Consider the following 13,505-nt stretch of genomic DNA (forward strand, 5'->3'; position numbering starts at 1 on the left):
GACTGTCCAGTAGTGGACAGACATAAGGGTGTCAATCACTGTCTGCTTGCAGTGCTGCTGGTGGCCTGAGGGAGGCAAGATCCTTCCACTATGTATGTCCCACCCATTGGTCTCAGACACCCATTGGCTGGAGGGGAGAGGCTGGAGCATACAGGTGAACGAGATTTCGAGCAATCATACATTAACAAACCAGCATCAGCGACTACCTTACAAGAGGAAACCACTGCTAACAATTACCCCTGCAATTAAAATAGAAAAGCAAGGTAGCACAGGCTGCATCTAACCAGGCACCAGAGGGAACCACACAGTGGGTCCTGCAGTCTCAGCAAAGATGTTCCTTCCTAACACACCCAAGTTGTGTCCCCTTCTCAGCTGAGGCAGATGTTTTTGGGGGAAAATAACATATTGCAGCAAAGCGTGAGGAGGTCCAGCCACAGCTGCACTGGTGAGGCACAGGAGGGATGGGCCGGCAAAGGGGCAGAGGTGCACAATGGCAAGCAATGGGTGGAGCATTAAGCAGTAAGTTCCCAGGCACCATTAAAGGGAAAGGGGCACTATTGCAAACCCCTAACTGGGCCTTTGGAGTCATGAAAAATCCCTCCTCCAGCCAAAAGGGAGGAGGAACAATCGGGCAACCATTAATTCATAGATTCATAGATGTTAGGGTCGGAAGGGACCTCAATAGATCATCGAGTCTGACCCCCTGCATAGGCAGGAAAGAGTGCTGGGTCTAGATGACCCCAGCTAGATGGTTATCTAACCTCCTCTTGAAGACCCCCAGGGTAGGGGAGAGCACCACCTCCCTTGGGAGCCCGTTCCAGACCTTGGCCACTCGAACTGTGAAGAAGTTCTTCCTAACATCCAATCTAAATCTGCTCTCTGCTAGCTTGTGGCCATTATTTCTTGTAACCCCCGGGGGCGCCTTGGTGAATAAAACCTCACCAATTCCCTTCTGTGCCCCCGTGATGAACTTATAGGCAGCCACAAGGTCGCCTCTCAACCTTCTCTTGCGGAGGCTGAAGAGGTCCAGTTTCTCTAGTCTCTCCTCGTAGGGCTTGGTCTGCAGGCCCTTGACCATATGAGTTGCCCTTCTCTGGACCCTCTCCAGGTTATCCACATCCTTCTTGAAGTGCGGTGCCCAGAATTGCACGCAGTACTCCAACTGCAGTCTGACCAGCACCCGATAGAGGGGAAGTATCACCTCCTTGGACCTATTCGTCATGCATCTGCTGATGCATGATAAAGTGCCATTGGCTTTTCTGATGGCTTCGTCACACTGCCGGCTCATGTTCATCTTGGAGTCCACTAGGTAATTAAGGGTAATTAAGCTGAGAATATGGCATCATGATGGCCAAATCCAAGACCTCTCCCAATAGTGAGGATGGAGGGAAATGTCTTACTCAGGGGCAGCACAACAGGAAAGCATGAATATGGTCCAGTGTCCAGCAACGCAAGGCTGCCTCCGAGTGCTGAGCACTGAAGTGCACAGGAATAGGCAGGGGACCCTGCCTGGTGGTATCTCAGTTGAACTGGCATCGTGATTAGTGGCTGGGAAGGAAGCCACGCAGGCAAGTTGGAAGCTCACTTCCCCATACTATATAGACACCCATAGCCTCCACTTGCAGCCTTGACTTGTTAAGATTTGTCATTGGGCTTAGGTGAGCTTCCTAAGAGACAGCAGTGTGCAGAAGATGGTATAAAGAGCAGGTCACGGAGCATGACTAAAACCCATCACAACTAGTCCTTGTTTTTCCTCCTACTCCTTCATTTTCCCTAGTTGTAGTGAAGCACAGTACAGAGAAATCACTGTTGGGCAGTTTGGTTGAAACTAAAAAAAATAAAATAAAACACAACAGGCCTCCTGGCTCCTCTGATGAAACCAGTAGCCTTGTCAAGACATTTATCACCACCATTTCCAGGTGCGACTACCATTTGGGGTGCCTCCATTTTTGGGGAACCGAATTGGAGGTACCTTCACAGAACCTGATTTTCATCCCTTTCTGAATGAGACCCTTCAAGTTGTCTCAGAATTTTAAAAAAATGAATCGCTTTTGAAAAAAAAAAATCTTAGCATTAAACCCTTTGCACTTCAATTTGCCCAGGTATAGAACCCATATTACGACAACACTTAGGGAAGCTTTATCCCATTAGTTTGTGAAAACCGTCTTGCGCTTCACAGATGGTAGGTGTTACAGATGACAAACAGTATTACTCTGTAGTCTGGATCAGTTATCTAAGCAGAAGGACATTGATGGGAGGAGAGGGAGGGTGACCATAGGGTAGGCGCCATGTACTCTTTCTGTATGTTTAGTGTTCTGCTTTTGCAATTCTCAGAGACCTGTGGAGCTGGATGCTATAAAATTATCTTAATTAATCTTACTAATTTGTGTCCAATCTTAGAATTGTTAGGAAGGATAAAGATCAACCAGTCCTACAGAAAGATCCAGGAATAGCTCATGCAACACTCTTTCTAGCGATTTGTGGGCTCTGTATACAGAAGCATGGCTTTGCATTGAGAAGTGGTGCCAAGACCACTGGTGCATATTACTTCCTGATTGTAAACATGTGTGCAATGTTTCTCTTGACTTCATTCTTGATTGCTTTCTACCTCTGCTGTAGCTGTATTAATTACTATTGAGTAATTAGAGTAATTACAATTGGTCAGGTGCTCCCATGACATAGCAGCACACTTGACTTGCCACTGAGTTCACAAAATAAAGCCAGAGAAATGAATAATCTTGAGGTATGTTGCTGACGCAAGACAAAAATGCTCCACAATATAGATTCATAAACACTTCTGATAGTCCAACAATGAACCACGATGAGGTGATGCGGGGCGGGGGGAGATGAGGATAAAGCATGATTAACCAAAAGGCTTAGACACATTAAACACCAGTATAATTAGCCTTCACACCAGTGTAAGCAAGGAGTGGACACATGTACAGTCCTATATCACTGCAGCTTACTTGAATCCAATGTAAATTTACCCCAAGGGGAAATTAGAACTAGAACTATACTAATATAAATTAATAATTTCATAGACATTAGGGCTGGAAGGAGATCATTGAGTCCAACCCCCTGCTCCAGGGGCAGGAAGTCAGCAGGGGTCAAAGGATCCCAGTAAGATAAACGTCCAATTTACTCTTAAAGGAGTCCAGAGTAGGTGCTTGCACCACCTCCGGCTGCAGTCTGTTCCAGGCCTTATAGACTTGGACCGTAAAGAAGTTCTTCCTTATGTCCAGCCTGAAACAGTCTTGGAGAAGTTTGTGACCGTTTGACCTTGTCACCCCATGGGGCGCTCTGGTGAACAGGCCTTCTTCCCCCACATCCTGATGTACACCCCTTATATACTTATTACATTGGTGCAAGTGGTGTCTGCCTGCAGCTATCCTGAAGTAGCTGTTTTCTCAAGACAAACAGGCCATTAGCTGCTCCCACCAGGGTACAAGTGAGTCTGGTTAAAGATACCCTCTGTATCATTATGCCCCCAAAAGCCGAAGATGCATTGTGGACAGGGAGCAAAAGTGAGCCTACAACACTTTGGCTTGGGGCTTGGGGCACTCAGCTGGGAGTGAAGAGTCCCAAGTCCCAGTCTCTGCATTTTATCTCACAACTGCTGGCGGGTGCTGCAATCTTTAGGCTACTGGACAGTCTGGGGGAAAGTAAATCTGAACCAATCCTGCTGGAGCTATACAAGGGGAACACCCTCCATCTACCTGCATTTTAAAAGAAAGCGGTGTCGTCTGCTGCACTTTGCGGACCCCCATCCCACAGCATGCTCCAAGAACCTCCCCTAGATCCAGCCCCTCGGGCAATGTCTGCAAACTGGAGCCCAGTTGGACTTAGTCATGAGCTAGGCAAGCAGCAAAGATCTGCCAGCACAAGGCATTGTTCGGGCCTGTTGAGAAGTTGAGGTACGTGGGAAACTTGAACAGCAAAAACTGCCTGTAGAGCGCAGTTGCCACCATATTTAGGAGCAGTGAAACAAGGAGGATCACAGCTTTGGGCTCCTGCCTAAATCATTGTATAGGAGACTTTGTCCTTTTTTTTGGCTCTGGCTCACTGTGTCCGAGTCCAGCCGGTGGAGGCATTTCATCTCTTTGCTCTTAGACGAACACACATTTCATTCGTGCAGACACAGCCTTCTAGATGGGGAAGCAGAGAGACAGCGGTTAAGTGACAGACTCAAGATGTACATCAGCTTGGCAGTAGAGCCGAGACCGAAATTCAGGAGTGCTGAGCTCCTGTTCCTGGATTTAGACCACTAGGCCCATGGTACAGGGCCTTGCTGGAGTAATGCCACCACCACAAGAGACTTTCCAATAGTCCTCTGCTAGTGAGCAAGAGTTGTCTGCTGCAGGTAATACTGCTGCTGTGCTTTGCCAGACTGTCTTGCATGAGTGTGAACAGTGCAGATGGATACTTGCCTTTGGATCCAAATATACTAGCTCCCTTCCACACCAAGCACAGCTGCACAGCACCTTGCAGGATCTGGCTTAAAGCACATGAGCTCTCTCCACAGCAGAAGGGGCTGGATAAACCCCCAGTGCTGAATCACGTTGAGTTATTCAAAATAAAGAGCTTTACCAATAGGCACGGGCAGGAAGACGATGCTTTAGGTTAGTCACAGAAAAGATCAGAGGAAGATTTAAAATGGATCCAGGAATAAAGCCTAAATTTGGAACTGAATCAGCTCCTTGCGAGTGGGTGGAGAAATCATCAGGTAGCAAAACCCACCCACGAGCATGGTGGATTCGTAGTGGATCAGGAATGAAGTCAACTTCCTGGAAACTCAAAGGGCCTTTCTAATCCGATTTGGAGATTTGAATAATCCCTAAACAGACAATTCATCTCTGCTTACAGATTTGCTTCCTTCAGATTGTTAGTTCACTTAAAGAGGCAGTGTCAGACCTAACGCACTGCTCTTCCCAATCTCTGAAAAGAACAGCTTTGCCTTTAAAATCCATCCTGGAGTACAGAAAAGAGAGCCATCCTCTGACCCCAAAGCTACCATCATATTGAAACTAGGAAACACAGGTCACAGCACTATTGTTCATCTCAGAAGCTAACTGCTGGGGAAGAGAGACATGCCGTGTATGAGAAATGCAAACACTAAGGTTCAGTCTGGCCCAGGTCATCGGTATGGGCCAAGCCTTTCATTTTGAGATCAAAATGTGGGATCTTGGCTTAGTTGGTTGGGAGAAGTGACCAACAGCCGTTGTCCAGGAGTGCGAGCGAATTCTTCACATCACACGTGCAGAGAGGCAGAGACTGATCCACCCAAACCACTTCAGAAGGCAATCGCCTTTTAGACTCGAAACCAGATCCCCGTTTTGTCAATAGCCTTCATCTTTACAACAGGCTCAACCTCATCATCCCAACTCCTGAAGATTTCTCAGTGAGTGAATCCAAAAAGCGTAAACCCAGCCTTACTGCAGCATCCAAACTTATGGTGCTGCAAACAGATTGCCGCTCTGGTGATTTAATTCTATCTAACGATGATAGCAGGCCTGCCCCTTGGTTAGCACTTGCTAGCAAAGCTTGCACGAAAAAGCCAGAGGATCCCAAGGCTGTATAATTGTACAACAGAAATGGAGGGGCAGAGTTAAGGTTGTTCTTGCACTGGTCTGTTTGGGACGGAGCGTAAATCTGGCGTTTTGACCGGTGCCAGCAAGCTTAGCTTTTGACTTCTAAATTTAGTGATTTTTTTTTTTTTAATTGAGGTGCTCATAGGCAATGTTTCTTTATGAACTGCACTTTGCAAACTTAACCCTAACTTAAGGTTTTTGGTTTAAAATAAAACATTGACACACATCAGTCTTATTGCATTATATGAGATTGTTAATGTCTGAATGTGTCACGTTTTCTTTGTTGTTTCCGCTTTCCTTTTTTGTGGGCATTTCAGCTCTTTAGTTAAAGATGAGCTTATGCTAAATTGTTCCACAAGGAAGCACATAACAAGTCCTGTGACTTATTCAGAGTAGTGTATGCCATAGGAAAAGGACACTGCATATTCAATTATTCAAGAGCAAGCATCTATTTACTCTCTCCAGTTTAAGTAATGCATGATAATTCGAGTAGCCTGAAGAGTCTCCCAAGTTAATACATACCAAAAAGCTCCAAGGCTTTATTAGACTGCTAAAGCAAGGGACTTGCATCAGCTAAAACCACCAGACAATGCTCCCTCCCCTTGAAGAGTAATGCATTCATTTATTTAATTGCCAAATCTCAAAACATACCAACTGCCCCACCCCCACCAAACCCCCCCAAAAACAGTCCTTCAAAAATTATGACATTAACTTAAAAACACAGGAAATTAAAATAAAAAATGTCCCTCCCCTTCTCCCCAGCCTTGGTCTTCTGTTTCTTGTGCTGTTTGGAAGCGCTCGGTCACATCTGCATGCTTTGTTCATGCTTTTCCCCCACAAGTGGTGGGGGCTAAGAAATAACTTTGTTAAAAATGAAAGTGAGATTTTCACATCACATGACTCCAGGACATGGATAAGCAAGATAGTAGATACTGTTAAAGTCTATGACATGGATTATCCTTACTGAATATGGGTCTGTTCCCTTTGAAATTAATGTTACAATTCTCACTGATTTCAGTGCGAGCAATAGTAGACCTCCAGTATTTCCTCCCGCTGTTTCAGTCAATATAGGGTAACTCACCAAAATAAACTGGTTAGCAGAGGCCCCTGAGGATGGATTCCAAAAAGATATTCCTACTTTGTAGAGAATAATAGTGAAAATGAGATTGTCTGGGTAACAAGAGGCTCCACTTTGAGACAGCAGATGGTTTGACATCCACTTTTATTCTCCTCCTAATCCCTGCCCTACCCGGTGACAATCCAGATGTCTCCAAGTGAAGGTGGTGGACAGACAGACAAGACAGCTGCACCATGTTGGATGAGCCTCCAATGGCTCAGATATAGTCAGCGATGTGCCTTCAAATGCATGCGCTGCCTGGTAGCCCTCTAGAACTAGGCTGAAAGTCCTGTTTAAAACAGCCTTTCCTGCCCAATACTTGCTTTCCATCCCAGATACCATGAGTATATCAAAAAAGAAGTCCATTAAATTGTCTTGCTTCTCTGCAAAGGTCCAGGTCAAGGATGGTTGCAGTGTTGAATTGAGCCTAGGTTGATTGTTAGTATGTTTTCTCACATACAACACACCCTGAAGTATAAAGCATGCAACTTGTTTATGGGAGGCAGAATGTAGGGAGGGAAAAAAAAGCACATTGCAAAGTCACGGCTGACTCTGCAACAGAGCAAGTCCTCCTGGGAACAGAGGGTCCAGGAAACGTGGCATCCAGAAGTTCCTGGTTCCAGCTGCCTCACCCAGACCGCTCCCCTCACCTTATGCAGGTTCTGTATGTGCAAATTTGCTCTTATGCAATGACCCTTTTTATAAAAAAATTTGTTACAAGAGGTAAATTTACTCTTATGTGATCGGTGTGGTGGAAGCCCACAGTCCGCTGCTTTGCACGGTGCATTGTGGGAGTGACGCCATAGGCAGGGTAGGAAAAAGTTGTTACGGAGGCTGAGCCAGGTGATGGTGCCCAGGCTGGGCTGCATCACCGGCCCTTGCAGCTCAGCCTGGTCCAGCCCCATCAGCGCAGCATCCCAGGAGCTGTAAGCCATGAAGCCACCCAGCAGCAGCACCTGCACCCACCCCTCAGGGCAGCTGGTGCCCATGATCCTGGAGCTGCAGCTGTGCTTGTGTGTCCTGTCTGCTGTTGCCAAGTACCAAAATTGTCTTGCTGAAGTGGTAGAAATGGGTCTGGAGGTCAGTACAGTCGAGATCTTGGAACGTATCCTTCTTTGTTACATTGTAAAGTGAGTTCCCTTTATGCAAATTCGAGTTATGCACTGTTTTCCAGGAACGCAGAGCGAGGGAAGCTTGTACTGTTAGCTCTTTATCTAAGTTCTTGTAAATAAAGTGCTTCCACCTCAAAAGCCTCATCAAGTTACTACCAACTTACTCACTTGCTGCTTCAGGCAGAAGCTATAGTGCTCAGCCAATAGCTATGAGAGGGTTAAGACCGACTCTGCCATTTTGGCAGCTACAGGCCATGCACAGCGTATCTAAGCTTGCTTCTTTTTCAGTAAATAAAACAGCCTCCCCACTTAAAATATGTGCTCCAATTTGAGGGGTTGGTTGGGGGGGGGGGGGGAGATGAGTGTTGTATGTGAGAAAATACATTAATTTAACTCATGCATGTATAGAAGGTAACCATGAGCCCTGAACAAGTGGAGAACCTTAGAGGGGGCAAGAGTCAGGCCCAGTTCACAATGGTTCCCAAGGTAATGGTCCCAGTTTTGGAAAGAGCAGAGTATTCAGGGTGAAAAGCCATCCACTGTGCCTCTGGGGGGGAGCTGAGCTCTTGACAGAACGCCTTCAGGAGTCTCCTGTGAGCTTTAACCATGCACCCTAGCAAAATTCTCCGATAGGCCTTACTATCTCTATAAAATAGGGGCATTTCATCCTGCTGAGCTAGTAAGCTTCAGCTGCACTCAGGGGCTCCCAGTTTCACACACACTCTCCTGCCAGGGGGTTTCTGCAGGCCTCTCTATCTTCCCCAGCCTGTGCACACATCTTCCCACCATTATCACCTGTTTGGCCGAGAAGTCAATCAGGGTATCTGGTTTTCCAAATGTTAAATCCTACTGAGGACAGAAAGAGCATTACGCTGGAAGGCATTCACTGGAGCTATCAACCAGTAGTTTAGTTCATAATTCCAGGACTAAACAGATCCCCCCGCCTCCCGACAAACACACATACTTGTCACCCCTTTGGCTTTCCAAAAATCAAGAGGGTTCTAGCCATAAAGTTGCCGAAATCCTGATGGTTTCAATAACCACCAGAAACACTCACCCGGGAACGCGAGGGATGCTCCATCACTTGAAGTCTATAGAGCAAGGCAGAGGGTCTTTCCAGAAGGGATGCTGTAGCACAAACAATCATGGGCTTGATGCAGAAATTGCTGGGCGATGTTTTGTAGCCTGCGTTATGCCAAAGTCAGCCTGGATCGTCACAATCATCCCTACTGATCTTTAAGACCTAGAAATCATTGGATTGAAGATTACTGGTCGCAGTGCTTGAATCTCCAGTCCCGGATACTCTGAAAAGCCCTCACACAGAACTGCTCAACTTTCCCTTATTTAGGCCCAGAGCAGATTTTGCAGATTTTCTTCCATTGCCCCTTCCCCCTCAAATCTGAGTCATAGCCCTCAGCTGGAGGGATCCACCTATCTCCAAAACTATCCTGAATCACAAACAAATAAAAGAGGAATAAAAATCATGATCTGTTCAGAGCTTCTTTCCAAGCAGAACCTCTTCCCCACCTCCTTCCCCCTCCGCAACAAAGGAAATAGTTTGCAATGGGTCATTTACTAGCTCTCTGCAGTGTTGCACAGGGTTTCTCTGCGGTTATTTGGGCAGATGACAGAACCTATTAAAGCTGTAAAAGGCTGGCAGGACGAAGGTGTTACTAAGATGTCAGAAAATAGATCTGCAGCGGTTAGCTTGCAATTTGTAACCTGCTCAGATCCTGTAGAGGGGTATTTTTATTCGGCCTTTTGTCACACGGAGCCCAGGGAGAGAGTGTTAATAAATGGACTTAAATGGGAAGTGTAATCATGTGGAAAAGCAATACAATTACACCTTCGTGAATCTGTCATATCCTGTGCATCCACTGTGCCAGGTGAGATGAGTTTAGAATAAAAACACCTCTCATAAAGCAGTACAGTAGCAACGCAATTCCCATCCGGGTTTTAAAAGCATCATTCCAACCCAAATCCCTTTGACATTAAAGCTCCCATGGGTTTCTATAAAGACAGCATCGCCAATCGTAATATAAAGGATAAAACCCACATACCCCAAACCTCCAGATGGGGGATTTAAATATATACTGGTTTTAAAGACACCCACCACTCAGCCTTCCACTGGGGGTTACATTTTACAGAACTTTAAGGTGACCCAAAGGGCCATTATTAGGGCTACCATGAAAGTCTGCCAAAAGTGAACTATGGTAGTAATACAATCATAGGAAAGTAGTAAGGCTGGAAGGGACTTCAGAAGTCCATCTACTCCCATCCCCTGGTCAAAGCAGAAATCTGGTAGTTTGAATTTTTCCCAGGAAAAGGGAAGAAATGCTATTGCTTAAGTCAGTAATGCTCAGCCATCTGTCCCTGTCTGTCAGGTGAGTGGCACGGGGCTAGTCCACAGGCTGGATGTCACATGTGGAGTCAGCACTTGGGTGTGATCCTGTGAAGGGGACTAACCCCATAAACCAGGTTCGGCCATGGAGCGAGCCCATGCGCCAGCCCCACTGTGGACTAGTGCACAGGGTCACATCCAACCCACAGGCAAGTTGGCAGCATTACTTGCTGCTCCCTGCTGCCACCACTCCCCTACTGCCAAATTTTCAGGCCCCACAGGCCCGATGGCAGAGCATGCAGGCTGGAAGTCAAGCAGCACTGGCCTAAATCATTTTAAAGACAACTGAAGAGAAGATAACCCTAGTCTTTAGCTGAGCTGGAAGGAAGTAATTAGTATGTTAGTCTTTATATTTAATAAATTTCACAAGGTGACATGGGTACAAAAAGGTGGAGTTTGTTGCTAAAATTTGCCGATGACAAAGTTGGAAGATGCATTGTCAATAAGGAGGACCGGAATAGTCAAACAGAGGGAATCAATGACCTTGAAGCCTGGGAGAAGGTAAGCGTGATGAAATGCAATAGATCATGGTCATGCACTTACTGAGTAATAAGAATTGCTGGGAGCTCACCATTTGGAGACAGTTAAAGACTAGAAATATATCTGGGGGCATGTGTCAAACACGATCTGACTAAAAGCCACCAGTGGTATAGGTCATGAAAAAGGCAAATGTGACCTTGGATGCATCAGACAAGGTATTTCTAGTAAATAGTGGGACAGTAATGATGTTGTACGAGGAACTAGTCAGACCTCCACAAACACTGTTTTCAGTTCTGCTCAGCTGTGTTTAAGAAAGATGCATTCACAACAGAAGGGAGGCAGTGAAAAGTTCCTCAGATGATCAGGGGAATGGACGGACCCATCTGTGAGAAGAAACTAAAATTGCTTGGCATGTTTGAGCAGAGTGAAGGCTGAGAAGGGATAGGTTTGTTCTCTATATATTAAAGGATTTAAAACAAGGGAGAGAAAGGGACTATTTAAGCTAAAGGACAATACTGATAAAAAAGCACATGGGTATGAATGGCTATGATGATTTAGAAATTAAAAAGTTTTGGCACCTCAGAGCCATGTAGGCTTCCCAACAGGAGTAGTGGGGCGAAACCCAGAATGACTTCACAGGGAGTTGGATCAGTTTATGTATTAAATGCCAGAGGGTCTGAGATGGCAGGGGGCTGGACCCAAAGACCGAGGAGGGTTCTCCCAGTCTTGTACTCCTATAAAATAAAGGGGAAGTGTAGCAGGTGTAAAGTGATGCACAGACCAGTACCTTAAATAGGCAAAAAAATGTAGTTACTCACTGAGGAGGAGCACAGGATTCCACAATGCTTTGCTTTCTGCCTATTAAATCTAAATCACCAAAAGCATATTAAACAGATTTATGACTTTCCATAAGCAACTGAAGGGAAATGGCACAACATGTTCTTCTCATCATATCATCCTTCCGGCTCCAATGTGGTTTCTCACTTGCCTCTTGCACACTGGTTTGTGTGAAGATCTCAAAACAGCCACATCAAGGCAGCAAAATCAAGCAATTCGGAGTTGAACTGTTTTGCTGGTTCTCTTGGGTCCGTTCCATCCCCTCCCTTAAGTTACCGTTTCACAAATGCACCACACCCTCCCCCAGTAGCTGGCTTAATCTTAATTTTAAGGCAAATTGTAAACACAGATGACTAATCACCTCCAGGAGAACACAACCAAAGGATGTGGGGGTGGTGTCGATGAGTCAATAGTCTCAAGCAGACTTTCAGAACACAGTCTGCACAGGAACACGGTGAAGTCTTGCTAAGCCCAGCTCCCAGGATAAACGTGGGTCCTTGGGAGTACATGGCAGAGTCTGAGTTCAACACGAGGAGGAAATTATTCCTATTTTTACCTTTCTAAGACCACTGAGTGTACGACCTGTTGTTAATGATTAAGCATTTGGGAGTGAGCTGCTCTTTCCCCTACTTGGAAAAATGAAAAGAAAATTGCAGCCATGCTTCAGTGACGTTTTAGGAGACAAAGCAATAGCAGTCGTCATTCATAGACTGCGGCCATAAGACTGGGGAAAAACGAACAGACAGCATTTCAACGAGACACAGAAGTATTTACAGTTGCTTCAGTGAAACAAAACAACCTTTCAATCCATTTACCAAAGCACTGCCAACTTCCATTTCTGGGCAAATGAAACGTTTTCAGAAATTAAGAAATTATTCTGCCTCCAAAGGATTTTATTAGGAGGAACCTCCCTCCCCCCAAATTGGAGCTGACCTGTTAGCTCTCACTGATGTTTTGTGTTGTCCCAGGAATCACGTTTTCTGTAAAACCTAGTGGCAACATGAATTGAAACAGAAGGCAAGAGTTCAACATGGAGGTGGTATGTCCAGTGCTGTATGCCTTACCGTAAGGCTAAGCTTTGGGTATCTTCTGGTAATGAAGAAAGTAAATAAAAAAAAAAAAAAAATACACTGAGAGAGAGAAATGGTTAGAAGAATGGACGTTCACAGACATTGCACTGTTTTGGTGCAAGCCTCAGAAAGGTTAAGAACTAAATTGGTATGAAGGTACCAGTGGGCTCCTACTCGCATGCGGGGAGCTTGCTCTGGCATGCTGAAAATCCAGTGCATTGAAGCACACTCAATTAATGGAGTGAATTAAGACTCGATTAAACGAGTCTGCTGGAACACAGAAATTAACAGCCTCGCACACCACGTGTCAGTGTCGCCGCGTGTCTCTGCGCTGACAAAATGGTAGCGGGGCACGTTGAAATAAAACGCGTCCCATGAGCTTTAGTTCAAAGTGCCCTGCCACCATTTTTTCAGTGCAGGGACGTGTGGTGACACCGATGCATATGATGTGCGGGCACTTTTAATTAGAGTGGCTTGCCAATTAAAGGGCTGAGTGCCACATCCAGGAACACATGCAGAAATGCCCTTCCGTTATTTAATGTGCCCGGTCCATATCACTACTTTACCCAGGAACCTCCTCATCCAATATAGATGCCCATACTAAACAGAACTTTAAAATGCACGATTTGGCTTGTAAAAGAAGCAGGTCTTCTTTTTCCCAAAACCTCATAGGTGTGGCCAGGTCTAAGTACAGGCAGCTAAGCAAGGGGGCTAAGAGCACTCAGAAACCCCCTTGGCTCAGCAAGGGCATTCAGGAATGCCTGAAGACTAAAGGTGGGGCGTACAACCAGTGGAAGGGAGGAGCTATCACCAAGGAGTACTCCTCCTCCTTGGCCCGGGAGTGTAGGAGGGCTATTAGGAAGGCCAAGGCAGAGATGGAGCTCAGGCTAGCATCCAGGA

At 45.8% G+C, this 13,505-nt stretch overlaps 1 long non-coding RNA gene across 1 annotated transcript; it reads right to left on the reverse strand.

Moving 5' to 3' along the window:
• Positions 1 to 2,780: 2,780 nt before the first annotated feature.
• On the reverse strand, positions 2,781 to 12,981 carry LOC109285251 (uncharacterized). The gene is made up of 3 exons (XR_002092934.2): positions 11,897 to 12,981; positions 8,875 to 9,060; positions 2,781 to 4,145 (listed from the first exon to the last, which is right to left on the reverse strand). It is a non-coding gene; the product is annotated as an uncharacterized LOC109285251 (long non-coding RNA).
• Between the last annotated feature and the right edge of the window lie 524 nt (positions 12,982 to 13,505).

The sequence above is a fragment of the Alligator mississippiensis genome, chromosome 3, assembly GCF_030867095.1.
Source record: "Alligator mississippiensis isolate rAllMis1 chromosome 3, rAllMis1, whole genome shotgun sequence".
In the NCBI taxonomy this organism is placed as follows: Eukaryota; Metazoa; Chordata; order Crocodylia; family Alligatoridae; genus Alligator; species Alligator mississippiensis.